Source organism: Pan paniscus, chromosome 13 (genome assembly GCF_029289425.2).
Source record: "Pan paniscus chromosome 13, NHGRI_mPanPan1-v2.0_pri, whole genome shotgun sequence".
NCBI lineage: Eukaryota > Metazoa > Chordata > Mammalia > Primates > Hominidae > Pan > Pan paniscus.
This window is the reverse complement of record NC_073262.2, coordinates 80,822,123-80,840,702: the sequence shown is the minus strand read 5'-3', so window position 1 is coordinate 80,840,702 and position 18,580 is coordinate 80,822,123. Positions and strand designations below refer to the sequence as shown.

At 43.7% G+C, this 18,580-nt stretch overlaps 1 protein-coding gene across 27 annotated transcripts in view; it reads right to left on the bottom strand.

Moving 5' to 3' along the window:
• Nucleotides 1–1,934, bottom strand: part of OSBPL6 (oxysterol binding protein like 6) — a 202,717-nt gene extending 200,783 nt beyond the window's left edge. For 15 of the 27 annotated variants that reach the window (XM_055108807.2, XM_003815515.5, XM_055108815.2 and 12 more), the window contains exon 1: nucleotides 1,711–1,845. The gene's annotated coding sequence lies outside the window, so the exon portion shown is untranslated. Of the gene's footprint in view, nucleotides 1–1,710 lie in introns of all 27 variants that reach the window. The other 12 variants (XM_055108808.2, XM_063595457.1, XM_063595453.1 and 9 more) reach the window with 3 other exon arrangements.
• Between the last annotated feature and the right edge of the window lie 16,646 nt (nucleotides 1,935–18,580).

The window sequence follows — 18,580 nt, the reverse complement described above, 5'->3', positions numbered from 1 at the left end:
CAGGATTTTTAGGCTTTCTAAAAGCCTGAAATTTTAATTTCAAAATATTTCATTTTTACCTTAGGAAAAATTATTTTTTAGGGAAAAAATATATGAACTCCTACTGCAAAAGAATAATAATAATAAAATCCACCAATCAGGGCCTTTCCCAATGAGGGCTATGCATATTCTCTGTAGGTGATTATTGCTGAATTACACTGCAGCTTCCCTTCGACCTTGGGAACCCTGCTAACTATGAGAGTTACTGCGAGGTCTTCTGTTTCATTTATTATTAGTCTTTGTCTCTGCAATGCTGTAGCATGTGATAGAAATATCAACGTTGTGAGCTTGCAGTACCCAAAACTGTAGAAATGTTTCCAAAAAATAAAGCGGGGGTTGGGGGTGGGGGGAAGGATGAAAGAAGGAAAAGAAACAAAAACAAAACAAGAGGAAAACAAAGTTAATGTATTAAGATGGGAAATTTCTTATTTTTACCTTGTGAAGACTACATTTCCTAATCAGCTTAGTGATATATAACCATTAGTATGCAATTTTTAAATTTAAGAAAAGATGTCCAAGAAAATTATTTAGAAAAAAAATCACAACTGAATATAATAGACAATTGGCTAAACTTAGCCCAGCAATTTAAAAATGAAAGTTCCTATAGAAAAAACCTTACAGGATTTTGTGTCCAGAAGAGAGAAATAATCTGGCAACCCAGTGGGTTCACTTAGTTTCGTGTCATTTGCTTCATGTCCATTATGTAATGCTTCCCCTAGCTTTAGGTCTCTATGTTTAAGCAACCGTTCAGGTATATCACAGAATTGTCACAAAATCAGTATCTGGTTATAACTTTCAAAAACAGCTTAAAAGGTGCCTTGCAGATGTGTCTATACGCAGCAGAAGCTTTGGGGAGAAAATCCGCTTGTGTCATTACTTCTCCAGGCTTTCTCCCCAGGTCTCCCATTCCCTCCTCCCCCAGCATCCCCGGCGACACGATCTGCGGGCAGCTCCCGGCTTGATGCAGGGGAAGCACGTCTTGACTGCAATGCAAACGCTGTCCCGGTCTGAACCAGGGAAGGCAGACTTGGCCCTGGCCGGGGGAGTGGACGGAGGCTGCCGGGAGGGCTGCAGGGGCGCCAGCAGCGGGTGGGCAGGGGTGCCCCGCGAGGGCAGTCCGCAGTGCACGCGCACAATAAAACCCAATGCACAACTTCCCCAGCCGCTCCTCTCGGCTTCCCCGATCCCCTGAAAGGTGCGGCGTAGGCGTTAGCTCTCGCGGGCGCGGGCGCTCTCACCCGCGCCGGTTCGGTTTTCCGCTGACAATTACATCAGTCCTTCTCCCTGCCCCTGCTTCAATCCCCAGGCAGCCTGCGGGGAGCAGGGGCGCCGGCCCGCGCGAGGGAATGCGAGCGCGAGTGGCAGGCGGCCGGAATTCCCTGGCAACGAGGGGGAGGGAGGGCGGCAAACCGGGACCGCGATACAGATGCCCCCTCCCATCCCAGCCGCGAGAATGGGCTGACACCGCCGCCCCCACTTCCCTGTAGCCCGGGCTATCGGCCGGGGGCGCCTCCAGGGGGACGGCGATGCCCTGGGGACCCGAAGCTGCGGCTGCCCACCCACGCGTCCCTCGGGGTCCTCGGCCCGCCGGAGGCGCACAATGCCCCCGGGCCGCGATGCGGGCACCGTGGCGCCCGCCCCAAGCAATCCCTTTGCAGCTAGGACACCTACCTAGAGGGCGAGCGGTGGCGCCGCGGGCTCTGCGGCGGCTGCGCGGCTGCGACGGGAGGCAGGAGGCGGAGAGCCGGCCCCGGCAGGCGGACTGGCGCGCGGGCTAGTGGAGGAGAGGAGGCATGGGCGCCGCCTGCACCGAGCCGCGATCTCCAGCACCGACAGCGGCGGCGGCGACCGTGCTGCGCCTCCAGTGGTCCGCTGCGCTGCAGCCCCTCCTCTCCCACGGGCGGGGCGCGCTGGCGGGGCGGTGCTCCGGGCTCCCCGCCCCCGGCTCCCGCCCGTCCGCCCGGCTGGAGTGGAGCGGCAAGCGGCTGGGGCTCATGCTGCGCACCCGCCCTACGGGGCGCCCCTCCCTGCGCCGCCAGATGGGCTAAGGACCCGGCGCCCTGCGCCCTGGTCACGCGGGGTCCCACAGCCAGGGCTCTCCCCTGGCCCGGCCTCCGTGGGAACCCGTGGTGTCCCGAGATCACCCGCCGTGGAAACCCCGAGTTGCCATCCGCGGGCCTGCGCGCAGTAGCGGAGCCCTCGCCCCGCGCAGTCCGGCGGAGGTGAGCCGGCCGCGCTCGGGAGGGTTGCCCAGAACGGCTCCAGCGCTCCGGCCCAGGAGCGCCGCAGCCGGGAGCACTGCGGGAGACCGAATTCCGAAAGGAACGGCTGCCTGGCGGCCTCCGCTCGGGGCTGCCAAGCCCCTGTCCCTGGGCGCCCTTCTGAGGTCGTCATTTCATACACTTACGCGACTGTGCGTGCCTGCTCCCGTCCCTGACTCACTCGGGAGCAAAAACTTCCCGGGCCCAGAGAAACACCTGGGTTCTGCGAAAGGAAGAGCCGGTTCCTTCAAGCCCCTGGCAAAGCCGATCAAAGTCAGTCAGTCCCGCCTCACTACAACCCTTCCACACCCTTAAACCCTTCCACACTCCAAGCCACTCCCGGCCTGCGTTCGGTGTGCAGATTAATCTAAAGTCAAATTTGCTGGGAGGGACGGGGTAATGTAAATATTTGTACAGACATTCTGTAAACGAGTGACTGCGGACATGTCAATATTTCAAGACATTTGTGTCATCATCATCTGGGGGTGGGAGGCGGAGGGGAGTCCAGAGGACATCGACTGGACTTAATGGGAGCTATTACAGAACATGCTGGGGTGCCTTCAAAAATGGAAGATATTGCTTACTAGTGAGGCAACTGTGGTGGCATTTCATTGTGCCCTGTGCTGACAGAATGATTTGCTATGAAACATAGTCGACTCTATGCACTCCTTCCCACATGCAGTTTCTCTTGAATCTCCAATCTCACCTGTTGGATTAGCTTTTTCCATCTAGACTAGCAATGTTCTCATGTCCTCTGGTCACAAAATAATAGATGCGGGACCCTGCGACAATGGCAGCTTGTCCTTCATTCCTTTGCTGTGAAGACAGGCTCCTCAAGGGAGCAGCTGGGATGCTGACCTCTGCTTCATCACAGCCACCCTTTCTACAACTTCTGAGTTCCATTAACAGAAACTCTACTGAAATGGCTTTCTCCCTTAAAAGAAAAAAAGCTAAAACCCATGTATTTAAAAAGAAATACAAAAGTATGAACGAAAATGAGAGTACACACAGCACACAGAATCTTTACCTAAAGAAGTTCTCTAGGCCCGGCGCGGTGACTCACGCCTTTAATTCCCGCACTTTGGGAGGCCAAGGCGGGCGGATCACTTGAGGTCAGGAGTTGGAGACCAGCCTGACCAACATGGTGAAACCCCGTCTCTACTAAAAATACAAAAACTAGCGGGGTGTGGTGGCAGGCACCTGAAATCTCAACTTCCCGGGAGGCTGAGGCACAAGAATCGCTTGAACTTCCTGAAATCTCAACTTCCTGGGAGGCAGAGGATGCAGTGAGCTGAGATTGTGCCACTGCACTCCAGCCTGGGCTACAAAGTGAGACTCTCAAAAAAAAAAAAAAAAGAAAAAAAAGAAAAAGAAGAGGTTATCTAATTTTTTCTCTGAACCCCTAATAGCAGAGAACCATAAACTATGGGGAAAGAGAGGGGACTACCACAACCTAAATCTCACGTTTTAGTGTAAGAATGTTCTCACGCTTTTCACTCTATTCCATAGTATCTATGTGTGTTTTAATAGTTTTAGAAAAAATGGCTTTAAACATCAGGGGAAAAAAGTCTCCCCCCATCTCATTGATTAATGGTCAAATAAGAGGTAACGGTACTACACCCATCCATCTGGGGAAATGGGTGGATTAAACACAGCGGGCTGTACGGAACTAGAGATCAAGGCAGTTTCTCCACCCTGTTTGTGCATCACTGTATCTTGAAAACTCAGACTGGCATAGATATGTAAATATGAATAACAGGCTTTTCACTGCTTTTTGAGATATGGCAGGATTATTGCTCAAAAAAGTGCCAGTGCCAGAGAGCAAAGTTTTCATTAAGCGTGCATTCTTGCTGAGTGTTAAAGTCACAAGTCATATGTTGACTAAAAGGATCTCAGCTCCCCTAATCCATACCTTTTGTCTCAGAAAATACTTGTTCATGGACTTTTCCAGTGAAGAAAGATAATGATGTTCTTAAAAGCCATCGATGCTATAATTCTATCACATACAACTGAACTGAGCCTCATAGGAATCAGTTTCCCCCATCAATTCATCCAAGTCCCACTTCGTTTTCATTGCATTTTCTTAGATGAGTACTATTTTAGCTGGAGTTTTTAGGAAGGCTGAAGTGCTAATACTTCCTTGACAGATGCAAACCCAGGGCAACAAATGAGGAATAGGAGAAATGAGACAGGAAAGAATAGAAAGCAAATACATAGTGATATGTTACCAACCTGGCCTGTGCTTCATAAACCTGAGAAGACACAGCCAATTGCTTAGCAATGCAAAACTGTGCCCAAGAACAGTCTATCAAAGAAAAGACTGAAGAAGAAATTTACCTGAAAGCTACCTCCCATTTCCTCCAGCTTCCAGGATGAGTCGTCATCTGACCCGTCTGACAGCTACTAGAGAAACAAATCCCATACTTTGCAGCCAGGGTATGGTCATTGTACTGGATTGTTCTATAGGCAACATGGTTATGCTGGAAACTATGTTTCCCCAAAACCCCTTTTGTATATGCTTCCAGACAGACAAAATTGAAGTTACCTGAGACTTAGGAGGCAATACTGAAGCAGCATCTTCATTTGTCTCTCGCCACCTCTAACCAATGACAACTGTCAAGATGTAATGAAAGTCGTCATTGGTTAGAGGTGGCGAGAGACAAATGCCATTTCTAACCAATGAGAAGAGATGCGGGAGAGTTCCTGTTTATTCTCATTCTTCCCTGCTCTGTATTCGCTTCTGACAAGTAACTGTGACCACAGGCTAGCTAACAGACTCTTCACAGAAACTCACAGAGGCAGCAATCATAAAGAGCCAACAACCTTCTGTAGATGTCTACACCAACCATCTTTGTGCTCTCACTACAGCAGATGGATGTGCCTAGCCTAATATCCAGATTTCCCTGCAAGCTTGGACTCCTCTGACCAAATCAGGGTTGTTCTCTGATCCCTTAACTCCCCTTTTCAGACTTTTAGACTTTTACTTCTCCAACTCCTCCCACAAATGTGATGTAATGTCTTTTTTTTTTTTTTCCTTTTTTAAACAGAGTCTCCCTCTGTCACCCATGCTGGAGTGCAATGGTGTCATCTCGGCTTACTGCAACCTCCACCTCCTGGGTTCAAGCAATTCTCCTGCCTCAGCCTCCTGAGTAGCTCAGATTATAGGTGCCTGCCACCATGCCCAGCTAATTTTTTGTATTTTTAGTAGAGATGGGGTTTTACCATGTTGACCAGGCTGGTCTTAAACTCCTGACCTCAGGTGATCTGCCCACCTCAGCCTCCCAAAGTACTGGGATTACAGGTGTAAGCCACTGTGCCCAGCCCTAATTTCTATAATAAATTCCTTATTCAACATATTCACAATGGTCCTGCTTCCCTGATGGAAGCCCGTCTGCCAGGAGCTTAGGCTGGATCTGCTTCAGGAGGCCTGGATGGGAGCAGTCACTTGGGGACTGTTAGGGCAGGGCAAATAGCTAAGAAACCTGGAAAAATGTGAGGCCAAGAGACTCTAAGGATGAACGCTACCTGTGCTTTATTCAAATAGCAAAAATATTCATAGTTTTGCCTTGTATTTGTTACTTGAGAGAGTTCAGCTTTGAAAATGTTTTTATTATGACTAAATTAACCTACTTTGGTTAATCACTCTCATATAATCGAAATGAATGATGGCTTATTTTTTGCTTTTGTTGAGACATTGTTTTGACTTTTTTGACTTTTAATGTGGAAAATAACAGATCAAACCTCAGTTGGAAAATTCTGACCAGTACCTTTCCCCGGCTATGGAAGCATCCTAACTGAGTTTCCCATTTTGTTATAAATTTGAACATAAAGATGAGTAGTAGTCCTTTGTAATTTACTTTTTGTAAAGTAGATTTTCTTTTTCTTTTTTTCTTTTTTTCTTTTTTTAACATTTACTATTTTTACAATACCAAAAGAACACAGTGAGAAAATCAAAAGTCAGGCCGGGCACGGTGGCTCACGCCTGTAATCCCAGCACTTTGGGAGGCCAAGGCAGGCAGATCACGAGGTCAGGAGATCGAAACCATCCTGGCTAACACGGTGAAACCCCGTCTCTACTCTAATACAAAAAAATTCTAATTTTTTTACCCCGTCTCTACTCTAATACAAAAAAATTAGCCGGGCATGGCGGTGGGCGCCTGTAGTCCCAGCTACTCCGGAGGCTGAGGCAGGAGAATGGCGTGAACCTTGGAGGCGGAGCTTGCAGTGAGCCGAGATCGCGCAATTGCACTCCAGCCTGGGCAACAGAGCGAGACTCTGTCTCAAAAAAAAAACAAAAAACAAAAAACAAAAAAAAAACAAAAGGCAAACTCTTTGACATAATGATTTCTTGCAGGAAGGATACAATGTTCCCTAGTGCTTTGAGGGCTGAGGGGCCTTGGTATACTCTTACCTGCAGTCTGTTCATTGGTCAAATTTGGTGTCACCTTTGAATATGTGCATACGTTTATTTCTCCAATTGATATAATGCTCCCTAAAAATCACGTATTTTGTTGAAACTTTTCTTACCAAGATTATTGCCATCAAGAACTCCTGGGTAAGCATCCAGCAAGTTTAGAAGGCCAACCTTCAGTCCTCAACTCCATTTAGTGCTATATCCTTTATTCCCACACTCTCATCATCCACCCAGACGACTTGCTGATCCAGCCCAGAGAATATTGTTATATCTACTTCAGAGTGAACCTTTCATTCAGAGTGCTTATCAAAGTGCCAAAAATGATAGAGAATTGAGATTTCATTGAGCTTGGACAGGTTAAGCTGTTATGGGGAAAGGGTTGTGTACCTGTTTCAATTATTTAATTCAATAATACTTTTTGAGTGCCTGCTATGTATTAGGCATTATTCTAGATGCTTGAGACATTATAAGTAAGCAAAACAAAGACCATGCCCTCATGGAACTTACATTCTAGCTGGGGAATATAGACAATAAACAATAGGCTTGATATATGAGTAAATTACACAGTATATTAGAAACTCATAAGTGATATGGAAAATGTAAAAATTTAAGCATGTTAAGAGGGTTGGAGGAGGGTTGCCAGGGTGCAATGTTAAACAAAGTGGCCAATATTGGCCTCACAGAGAAGAAGACACTTAAGCAAAGACTTGAAGGAGATGAGGGAGTTAGTTAAGGAGGTATTAGGGAATGGTGGGAGGGGCTGTTCCTTTTCCAGTCAGGGAGATCAGCCACTACAAAACAAGTGGAGTGAGCATGCCTAGTATTCCAGAGGGGCAAGGAGGCCAAAGCATCTGGAACACATGGACCAAGACAGTGAAGTAATTGAGGCCAGCTTATGAAGGCCCTGTAGGCCATTGTTTGCACTTGGACTTTTACTCTAAGTGAGATGGGGATTAATCATAGGATTCCATGCAGAGGAATGGAATGGTTTCACTCATGTTTACGAGAGTGACTTTGGCTGTTGTATTGCGAATAGTCTCAAGGTGGGCGAGGCTGAAAAGAGAGAGGAGGCTGTGGCTGTCATCCTGGTGAGTGATAAAGGTGGCTCAGCACCAGGTGGTAGAGTAGAGGTGGCAAGAACTGACAGAATTTAACATGCACTTTAAAGGTAGAGCCAACTGGATTTTCTGATGGATTGGATTTCTGATGGATTGGATCTTGCTGATAGTGTTTGCATGAGTTATGATTAAGTCTTATTTTGGCCGGGCATGGTGGCTCATGCCTTAATCCCAGCACTTTGGGAGGCCAAGGCAGATGGATCACCTGAGGTAAGGAGTTCAAGACCAACCTGGTGAACATGGTGAAACCCCATCTCTATGAAAATACAAAAATTAGCCGGGCATGATGGCAGGTACCGTACCTGTAATGCCAGCTACTCAGGAGACTGAGGCGGGAGAATCGCTTGAACCTGGGAGGCTGAGGTTGCAGTGACCCGATATCACGCCACTGTACTCCAGCCTGGGTGACAGAGCAAGACTCCCAGCCTGGGTGACAGAGCAAGACTCCCAGCCTGGGTGACAGAGCAAGACTTTTTTAAAAAAAAAAAAAAGAAAGAAAGAAAGAAAAAAACTTATTTTCATTGCACTATTCACTCGTTGGTGAGGTTGTGGGGAGGAAATGCAGGGCCCTCCTATCTCTAGCTCTCAGGAATGCTGATCACTGGCAAAGATCCTAATACCTGAGAGTGACCATTACACTTGCTGCCCAGCAACACAGCAGTGCTCAGTTCACTGGACTTTTATAAAACACACACTCAAACATAGGATTAGTCCACATGGAAAAGTGGAAGGTTTCGGTATACACATGACAAACCTCATAGGAAGTTTTTCTCCAAAATTGTTGAATAAAATTAGCAAAGTAGAACCCACTGCTTCATATCCCAGGGTCTAATCTTAGAAAAGTAGACTTTTTTGTAAGTAAACTCAGACTCAGAACCTACTTATTCAGCCTATAGGCCCTTTTGTGGGACTAGATCCTTAAGGTTTCCTTGTTATTACATTAGTCGCCCTCTATTACATTAGTCTCCTTCCCCTATGGAAGAGCTAAGGGAGCAGGAAGCCAACCTTTCTGATTGACACAGATGCTGTGAAAGTGAAAAGCTCTCCAAAAGGCGGAGATTCTAAACCTAGTACAAACCTTTCCTAGTTGTTTGACTTTGAACACGTTTCTGAACCTCTGTCTAAGCTCCAGGTTGTTCCTTTATAGAAGAGTTGGAAAAAAAAAAATTCCAAAGCCTAGTAAGATTGTTGTGAGAGTGGTTACAGTAATGTGTAAAGTAACTCATATATAGAAGGCTCTGGACAAAAGTTAGTTGGGTCATTTCTGCCTTCCAAAAGTCCATCTTTCCTTGAAGATGAAATACGAATGTCATGATCTTCATGAAACTTTTTCTGATCCTTTCCAGGTTTGCATTAATCCCCGCATAATAGCTTCCTGCACTCCTACATTCAGCTTTTCTTAGCAGTTGTTTTAGACTTGTCTTGTTCCCTCTATTTGATTATAAGCTTCATGAGGGCAGCTGTTTGTCCAAATTGTTGTATAGTATATGGTGCGTGATTAGTACGTAGCAACCTAATTTAATTAATCATTTTAAAAATTTATTTTAAATTGATACATAAAAACTGTATATACTTATCATGTACAACTTGTTATTTTGAAATATACATACTGCAGAATGACTATATTGAGCTAGTTAATATAGATTACTTCACATACTTATTTTTGTGGTAAGAACACTTAAAATCTACTCTCAGCAATTTTCGAGAATATAATACATTGTTATTAACTATAGTCACCATAGTTTTTTGTTTGTTTGTTTGTTTTTTGAGATGGAGTCTCGCTCTGTCACCCAGGCTAGAGTGCAGTGGCACGATCTCGGTTCACTGCAACCTCCGCTCCTGGGTTCAAGCGATTCTCCTGCCTCAGCCTCCCGAGTAGCTGGGATTACAGGCACCTGCCACCACACCCGGCTAATTTTTGTATTTTTAGTAGAAACAGGGTTTCACCATGTTGGCCAGGCTGGTCTTGAACTCCTGACCTTAGGTGATCCACCCGCTTGGCCTCCCAAAGTGCTAGGATTACAGGTGTGAGCCACCGTGCTCTTTGTCACCATGTTTTACGATGGATGTCTTGAACTTATTCCTCCTATCTAAATGAAATTTAGTATTTGACCAACATTTCCCTAAACCCCCCTTGTCAGCCCCTGGTAACCACCATTCTACTCTCTACTTGTACAAGTTCAAATTTTTTAGATTCCACACGTAAGTGAGATCATGCAGTATTTATCTTTCTGTGCCTGGCTTATTTCACTTAACATAATACTCCTAAGTTCATCCATGTTGTCACACATGACAGGATTTCCTTCTGTTTTAGGGCGAATAATATTCCATTGCCTGTATATAGCATATTTTCTTTATTCATTCATCCACTGCTGGACACTTAGGTTGATTCTATATCTTAGTTATTATAAATAATGCTGTAATAAACATAGGAGTGCAGCTAGCTGTTGACATGTTGATTTCATTTCTTTCTTTCTTCTTTTTATTTTTAGTAGAGACAAAGTCTTGCTGTGTGCCCAGGCTGCTCTCAAACTCCTGAACACTAGCAATCCTCCCGCCTATGCCTCCCAAAGTGCTGGGATTACAGGCATGATCCACCACACCCAGTCTGATTTTATTTCTTTTGGATACATACCCAGGAGTGGGATTGCTGGATCATATGGTAGTTCTATTTTTAATTTTTAAAGGAACTTTTATACTGTTTTCCCTAATGGCTGTACTAATTTACATCCCCAATGACAGTGTACAAGAGTTCTCTTTTCTCCACGTCCTCTGCAATACTTGTTATTTTTTGTCTTTTGATGATTGCCATTCTAACAGATGTAAGGTAATATCTCATTGTGTTTTTGATTTGCATTTCTCTGATAAGTAGTGATTTTTAGCATTTTCTCATACACCTGTTGGCCATCTGTAAATGTCTTCTTTTGATAATGTCTATTCAGATCTTTTGACCATTTTTTAATTGGGTTATTTGTTTTCTTACTATTGAGTTCCTTATATATTTTGGATACTAACATCTCCTATCAGATGTATGGTTTCCAAATATTTTCTCCCAATCTGTAGACTGCCTCTTAATTCTGTTGATTTCCTTGGCTGTACAGAAGCTTTTTATTTTGATGTAATCCCATTTGTCTACTTTGCTTTTGTTGTCTATTTTGGGGTACGTATTAAAAAAAATCCTTGCCTAAACCAATATTACGGAGCTTTTTTTCTATGTTTTCTTCTAGGAATTTTACAGTCTTAGGTCTTACATATAAGCCTTTAACACATTTTGAGTTGATTTTTGTTTCTGGTGAGAGATAACGGTCTAATTTCATTCTTCTGCATGTGGCTATCCAGTTGTCTCAACACCATTTATTAAAGAGAATGTCCTTTCCCCACTGTGTGCTCTTGGCACCCTTGTCAAAAATCAATTGACCATAAAAGTGTGGGTTTATTTCTGGGTTCTTTGTTCTGTTCCATTCATTGGTCTACGTGTCTGTTTTTATGCCGGTATCATGCTGTTTTGACTACTACAACTTTTGAATATGTTTTCAAGTCGGGTGGTGTGGTGCTTCCAGCTTTGTTCTTTTTGCTCAGTGTTCCTTTGGCTATTCAGGATCTTTTGTGGTTTCATACAAATTTGAGGACTTTTTCTATTTCTGTGAAAAATGTCATTGGGATTTTGATAGGAATTGCATTGAATCTGTAGATTGCTTTGGGTAGCATGGACATTTTAACAATGTTAATTCTTCCAATCCATGAACACAGGATATCTTTCCATTTATTAGTGTCTTCTTCAATGTTTTTCATTAATGTTTTATATGTTTCAGTTCACAGGTATTTTTACCTCCTTGGTTAAATTTATTCCTATTTTATTTTATTTTTACCTATTGTAAATATGATTTTTAAAGAATCCTTTTTGAGATCATTCATTTTTACTGTATAGAAACACTACTGGCCGGGCGCAGTGGCTCACGCCTGTAATCCCAGAACTTTGGGAGGCCGAGGTAGGTGGATTGCCTGAGGTCAGGAGTTTGAGACCAGCCTGGCCAACATAATGAAACCCCATCTCTAATAAAAATACAAAAAATTAGCTGGGTGTGGTGGCAGGTGCCTGTAATCCCAGCTACTCTAGAGGCTGAGGCAGGAGAATCGCTCAAACCTGGGAGGTGGAGGTTGCGGTGAGCCGAGATCGCACCATTGCACTCCAGCCTGGGCAACAAGAATGAAACTCCATCTCAAAAAAAAAAAAAAAAAAAAAGAAGCATTACTGACTATATTCTATCGTCCTGCCTTGACAACTGTATCTTTGTAATGACCTGGAAGGAATTCGGAATTTTTAAACTCCATGTAGTTCTAACCAGACAACATGGCAGTGCAGGAGGATATAGCCCTGAATCCAGCCTGTGCCTCTTCCCTCCCCACTTCCAGCTCTGGCCCATACCAGTGGGGGAGGGTCTTGATGCTCACACATAGGGAAAATCCAGTTCCCACATCCAAGCTCTGTCTACACTTTCCTCAAACAGCTGCCCCTTAGCCTCAGCATCCCAGGTATCCAGAGTGCAGTGTAGAAGAGGGACAAAGGCTCTGGGTGGGCATGCCACCTGTACATCTCTTGCCTAAAAGGAGGTTCATGGCTGGAAGAGGGCCAGAAAAGACCTTTAAAACACAGATCCCACAGCAACGGTCCCCTCACCTGACACAGAACAGTTTGCCCTGCACTTAGATTTACCTAGTTTAACTTCAACAACATTTCCCAGGAAGAAAAATTAGTTAAACCAGTTGCCTTATACATATAAAACCTGTCAATCTTTTTACTTTATTATTAAACTCCATCATTACAGAACTATAAAAATGTTCAAACCACTCTTTATATCTGAACTTCCCCCCAAAACTATTGTTTTTAATTTTACCTGCAGATATATTAATAAACAGTGATAGTCAAATTATTCTTCTTCTTCTTCTTTTTTTTTTTTTTTTTTGAGACAGAGTCTTGCTCTGTCAACCAGGCTAGAGTAAAGTGACATGATCTCAGCTCACTGCAACCTCTGCCTCCTGGGTTCAAGCGATTCTTGTGCCTCAGCCTCCTGAGTAGCTGGGATTACATGTATGCACCACCATGCCTGGTTAATTTTTTGCATTTTCAGTAGAGGCAGGGTTTTGCCATGTTGGCCAGGGTGGTCTCCAATTTCTGGCTTCAAGCGATCCACTCACCCACCTTGGCCTCTCAAAGTGTTGGGATTACAGGCATGAGCCACTGTGCCCAGCCAAATTATTCTACACAGAATACAGAGAGGAAATTGCGAAAAGTAATTCATAAAATATACATTCTATTTCTGCCCAAATCTAATTTGCAATTTAAACAGATGGAGACCAATTTCTCTTTAAGAAGATGTGCCTTCAACATCTGAAAACTAAATGTATATGAATGAGTAAAACAATATAGCAAACCGTCCAAACTTTTATTAAAGAATAGGTCCAGAAGTAAGAGTCAAGACAGGGAAGGTTCTTGGATCTGTTTCAGTGAGACTTCTCTTCCTTGGGTTTTGTCATTTCGATTCCCTTGACACATCCACACCTGACTCCTAGGAGTTCTGGCCCAAATACAAAGCTCTTTTCTTTGATTCCATTGAGCAGAGCTGACATGTGCTGACATTTCCAAAATATCTTCACTAAACAGTAAAAGCAAAGTAAATGGCAATAACTAAAGATAAATTTATATAATTTAAACATGGCCAGCTTCATTTCCAGAGTAAGGTTTCTGCTTCTGAGTCAATGAGCTGTATTTTACCACCCACAGGTTATTGTCTCCCAAGTAGCTCACATGGTTTTCTTGCCCTAAGGATTCCCTGCCTCTCTCTTGGCTGGGGGTCTCTGGCCATCATCTCATCATTTTAGCTCCCCAGGAATAATTTAATTATCCACTTTATCCAGTCCTGTGGATAAGAATCCAGTTTGCAGATGCATATTTATAGATTCCTTTGGAACCTCTCACACAGGCCCTGTTTTTAATTAGAAGGAATAGTCTCTTGCAAAGCTAATTGTGAAGATTTTGTTAATTGATAAACAATAGGTAAACTTCAGTGATCAACTCTCTCCACAGCAAAATAACTCAGAAGAGATCTTTCTCCCTTCTCCAAATACAGGGAAATGAATTCATCTGTTATCAATTCCCCATGAGGATATATTGACCACAGAACAATATGCATGGATAGGCATAGCATTAGTGCGGCCCAAAGAGTTAGTTTTAAAGAGTTAGTTTAAAACAGTTTTTAGGGAAATTCCCTTAATTACTGCAGCCAGGGGGGACAATTAATCTTATTATGAACAAAATATAATAACCCTCTCTTTTTTGCCCAGCCAGGATCTAATTTTAAAATAGAATACAGTTTAGGGGCCAGGCATGGTGGCTCATGCCTGTCATCCCAGCACTTTGGGAGGTCAAGGCAGGAGGATCACTTAAGCTCAGGAGTTTGAGGAGACTAGCCCAGGCAACACCATGAAACCCTATCCCTACTAAAAATACAAAACATTGGCTGGGCGTGGTGGTGTGCACCTGTGGTCCCAGGTCCTCGGGAGGCTGAGGTAGGAGGACCACTTGAGCTTGGGAGGTGGAGGTTGCAGTGAGGCGAGATCATACCACTGCACTCCAGCTTGGATGACAGAGTGAGATTTTGCCTCAAATAAAATAAAATAATAAATAAGTAAATAAAGTGGAATACAGTTTAGAAGTGTGGTGATCAATATAGTATTCACTAGTCACATGCGGCTATTTATATTTCAGTCAATATTAATTAAAATTCAATGAAATTTAAAATTGTGTTCCACAGCTGAACTAGCCACATTTCAGTGCCCAATAGTCACATGTGGCTTGTGGCTACCCTACTGACAGTGCAGAATGGAACATTTCCATCACCACATCAAGTTTTGTGGGACAACTCTGATCCAGAAGATATTCTTTTTTTTTTTTTTTTTGAGATGGAGTTTCGCTCTTGTCACTCAGGCTGAAGTGTAATGGTATGCTCTCAGCTCACTGCAACCTCTGCCTCCTGGGTTCAAGCAATTCTCCTGCCTCAGCCTCCTGAGTAGCTGGGATTACAGGCATGTGCCACCACACCTGGCTCCTTTTTTGTATTTTTAGTAGAGATGGGGTTTCGCCATGTTGGGCAGGCTGGTCTCGAACTCCTGACCTGAGGTGATCTGCCCACCTCATCCTCCCAAAGTGTTGCGATTATAGGCGTGAGCCACCGCACCCAGCCCAGAAGGTATTCTTACTATTAAAAAGGAACAGAGGCCGGGCATGGTGGCTTACATCGGTTATCCCTGCACTTTGGGAGGCTGAGGCAGCCAGATCACCTGAGGTCAGATGTTTGAGACCAGCCTGCCCATCATGGTGAAATCCTGTCTTTACTAAAAATACAAAAGAATGCTTTTACACTGTTGGTGAGAATGTAAATTAGTTCAATCATTGTGGAAGACAGTGTGGTGATTCTTCAAGGATCTAGAACTAGAAATGCCATTTGACCCAGCAATCCCATTACTGGGTATATAACCAAAGGATTATAAATCATTCTACTATAAAGACACATGCACACGTATGTTTATTGTGGCACTATTCACAATAACAAAGACTTGGAACCAACTCAAATGCCCATCAATGATAGACTGGATAAACAAAATGTGGTTCATTTACACCATGGAATACTATGCAGCCATAAAGAAGGGTGAGTTCATGTCTTTTGCAGGGACATGGATGAAACTGGAAACCATCATTCTCAGCAAACTAACACAAGAACAGAAAACCAAATATCACATGTTCTCACTCATAAGTGGGAGTTGAACAATGAGAACACAAGGGCACAGGGAGGGGAACATCACACACTAGGTCCTGTCAGGGGGTTGGGGGCAGGGGGAGGGATAGCATTAGGAGAAATACCTAATGTAGATGACAGATTGATGGGTGCAGCAAACCACCATGGCACATGTATACCTATGTAACAAACCTGCATGCACGGCACATGTATCCCAGAACTTTAAGTATAATAATAATAAAAAAAAATTAGCTAGACATGGTGGTGGGCACCTGTAATCCCAGCTACTCAGGAGGCTGAGGCAGGAGAATCGCTTGAACCAGGGAGTCAGAGGTTGCAGTAAGCCAAGATCACGCCACCGTACTCCAGCCTGGGCGACAAGAGCAAAACTCCATCTCAAAATAAATAAATAAATAAATAAATAAATAAATAAATAAATATATATATATATAAATCAGACCCCAGAACTTAAAACGTTTTTCCTGTTACCGCAGTCTTGAGCAGAACACTAAGGACTCAGACAAGGGTGAGATAAAAGCTGCAGGGCTCACGGGTAGAAAAGAAAGCTTTTATTTATTTACTTTTTCAAGTATGTATCAAGTGTTAAGACATTTTCAACATTTCTGTGTGTGTGTGTGTGTGTGTGTGTCACAGAGTTTCACTCTTGTTGCCCCGGCTGGAGTGCAATGGCACGGTCTCACTGCAACCTCTGTCTCCCGGGTTTAAGCAGTTCTCCTCCTCAGCCTCCTGGGTAGCTGAGACTACAGGCACCTGCCACCACGCCCAGCTAATTTTTGTATTTTTAGTAGAAACGGGGTTTCACCATGTTGGCCAGGCTGGTCTTGAACTCCTGACCTGAGGTGATCCACCTGCTTTGGCGTACCAAAGTGCTGGGATTACAGGCATGAACCATCTTGCCAGGCCATTTTCAACATTTTGGAAAGAAGCAACACCTATTCAATAATTCATGGATACAAAAAAAAAAAATCTATGCTTAAAGTGAACTTTAAAGTACACAAATAGAGAGTAAGAATACATTTTCCGATGTATGAAGTGGAGTTCCAGTGCAGGCCAATATAGGTAAAAGACAGAAGAGACAGTCAGCAGAACCAGGAAAAAGAGAGCATGAGACTGGACCAAAACAGATATTACTGTCTTAGAAGCCACATCTGGCTATGAGATTTTGCCAGTTCCTTAATAAGAAAGAATTACAAATTATCAGAACCCCAGTACATGCTTTTTATATTTTCTTTTTTTGTTTTTGTTTTTGTGAGACGGAGTTTCGCTCTTATTGCCCAGGCTGGAGTGCAATGGAGCGATCTTGGTTCACTGCATCCTCCACCTCCTGGGTTCAAGCAATTTTCCTGCCTCAGCCTCCTGAGTAGGTGGGATTACAGGCACCCGCCATCACGCCCAGCTAATTTTTTGTATTTTTAGTAGAGACGGAGTTTCACCATGTTGGCTAGGCTGGTCTTGAACCCTTGACCTCAAGCGATCCACCCACCTCAGCCTCCCAAAGTGCTGGGATTACAGGCTTGAGCCACCGTGCCTGGCCTTTGTTTTTATTTTTTAAAATAGATTATGAATTTTAATTTTTTGTAGAGATGGGGTCATGCTATGTTGCCCAGGCTGATCTCAAAGTCCTGGTCTCAAGTGATCCTCCTCCCTTGGCCTCCCAAACTGCTGGGATTATAGATGTAAGCCAATGTGCCCAGTTCCATGTCGTTTATAGTTGGTTACATATGATTTTGCTTAATGACATAATAAAATTATACATAGTGAAAATGGCATATGCTATTAGACAGTGTTCTAGCATGGTAAACAAAAATCAGATAAAAAGTATTTATAAAAATTAAAGCTATCAGTAAAGCAGATAGAAAATATAAAGAAATCTTAGAAAGCAAATAGACCTACGTTTTATGCTACCTGGCTCTAATTATTCTATTTATTTTGGTTTATGTTAACTTTAAATTTATATCCCCTGTGTCATATGGTTCAGAGATATGTAAGATTTGGTTAATTCATTCTTTTTTCCAAATGTTTCTGTCTAGAAAATCAACTTTTTTTTGGAAAGGTGATCACGAGTTATATTTTTGTTGCTATTAACCATTTGATCTCCTGTTTATTTGGTAAGCCACAGGATCTTAGTCAGGTACAAATCCGTTCAAGAAGCAGGTTGATCAAGCATTTAGAGCTTGATTCAATGTAAGAAGCAGGGTAATAATGTTTCTCTTCTGAAACACACCTACAATTTTGATTTCTTCCCTGCCCCTGCCCCTGCCCCTGTGACATAGCATGTTTCATAATATATATTGAAGGTTTATAGGTTTGTATATCTTCCAGTTTTTTAAGGTTTTGTTTTTGTTTTGTTTTTTTCACAGTCTTGCTCTGTCACCCAGGCTGCAGTGCAGTGGCACAATCTCAGTTCACTGCAACCTTGGCCTCCTGGGCTCAAGGGATCCTCTTGCCTCAGCGTCTTAAGTAGCTGGGACTACAGGTGTGTGTCACTACACCCGGCTAATTTTTTTTGTATTTTTGGTAGAGATGGAGCTTTGCCACATTGCCCAGGCTGATCTCAAAGTTTTGGACTCAAGCAATCCGGCCGCCTCGGCCTCTCGAAGTGCTGGAATGACAGGTTTGAGCCACCGTGCCCAGCCTATCTTCCAGTACTCTAGCCTCAATTAAAGGATTCTAGGTAGATTTCAGCAAAACTATTTTAGGCCTACAGTGAAGTGAAAATACAAAGCTCAGTTTACACCAGTCTAAGTCGAGGGAGATAATCAGAGTTTGATTAAGACAAGAACAGAATAAATGTGCCCCTAACTGCCAGAAGGATGTCTCACCAACAAGGCCGACGCGGTAAAAAACTACTAATCTCATTCATCCCACCAGTTTCTCACTATGCATTAGTGCTTTCTTGCTCTCCATGTCCCTTTTTGTCCATGTTATATTCCA